Genomic DNA, 1,250 nt, shown 5'->3' with positions numbered 1-1,250 from the left:
GTATTAACCCCTTCTTTACCAACCAATTTCTCATTGCATTACATGTTTCATTCTCACACTGCCCTGGCACTTTCCAATTCTATGAAGCAGTTTGTTTTACATATATTATTACCACTGTAAATTTTTTCAATTTTAGATCTGTCCTTGTTCTTCTACTGATAAAATTTTAGAAAGATATTGTATATAAAGGAGGGGTACTTATTATATCACAAATTTCCTAGATTTCCTCCCCATCTATAAACATTGATAACTGGTTTCCTGCAGGTGTCAAAAATCTTGATAAATATCCCCCTGCACAGAAAATAAAATTCATATTATAAGTAGTTGAATAACCTGGAGGAGGTTTATCTAGAACTTATTCTTAAATTTTGGTACAACACTGGATACTAAAGAAGGGTCTTTCTAAACTTATTCAAGTTGATTGGGGTTTAGAAAATTTAATGAATTTGACACAGGGTAGTAGGTTTAATCTGCACATAATGCTGGCAGGTTCATTATGGGAAAAGAAGGGGTTCATGGTTTTGAGATCAGAATCCAGTTTTGTAAAGGCATGTTTTAAGATAATTTAAAAAAAAGGAATCCATAGAAATTTAGTTAATTCTTGGTGAATAATTTCAAAGCCTAAGTAAATAACTTCAGTTTGCAAATTTTTGCAGTTGCAAGTGAAGTATTGAAAAAAAGAGCCAAATGAAAAAAAAGAATGCAATCAATATTTGATTGTAATAGTTACATTAAAGACAGATTCAACTTGTAAGTGATAGGGGGCTTACTGTTTTATTATGTAAATTGTTTTAAGGAAATATTAGTCATGATGATGTGACTAGTATTTAATATGGAGTCTTTAGGAAATATCCATAATAAGGTGAGATGGAAATTCAAAAAAGGTTATAAAAATAAGTATTCAAGGAAATACAATCCTTACAAAGTCTGTTATGTAGAATTCTTATAAAATGTGTATCATGTGCTCTACATAAACCCATCATTGAGAATTTTTCACTCTTGTACGAGAATGGTAGTTGTTGTGCTGCATGAATAGCATGTTCTTATTAGTAAACTAAGCATTCTTACTAAAGTAAATTGCCGGTTACTTGTATTTCATATTTTTTTGTATTTTCATGTAAGGGATTGGAAACAGTCTTTACATTAAAAAATAGTAATGAATTTATCTCCCTTTTGTCTGGTCAAATCAGAAATCATTTGTGACAGTTTTTTGTTTCATATCTGAAACCATTGATGCATGGTACATGCAT

At 30.3% G+C, this 1,250-nt stretch overlaps 1 protein-coding gene across 1 annotated transcript in view; it reads left to right on the top strand.

The window, feature by feature from the left end:
• The window catches only part of LOC119585716, a gene marked incomplete at its 3' end in the record, with an annotated part of 123,925 nt that overhangs the window by 61,261 nt on the left and 61,414 nt on the right, over nt 1-1,250 (top strand).

This window comes from Penaeus monodon, chromosome 20 (assembly GCF_015228065.2).
Source record: "Penaeus monodon isolate SGIC_2016 chromosome 20, NSTDA_Pmon_1, whole genome shotgun sequence".
Taxonomy (NCBI): Eukaryota; Metazoa; Arthropoda; class Malacostraca; order Decapoda; family Penaeidae; genus Penaeus; species Penaeus monodon.
This window is presented reverse-complemented; position numbering and strand designations above follow the sequence as displayed.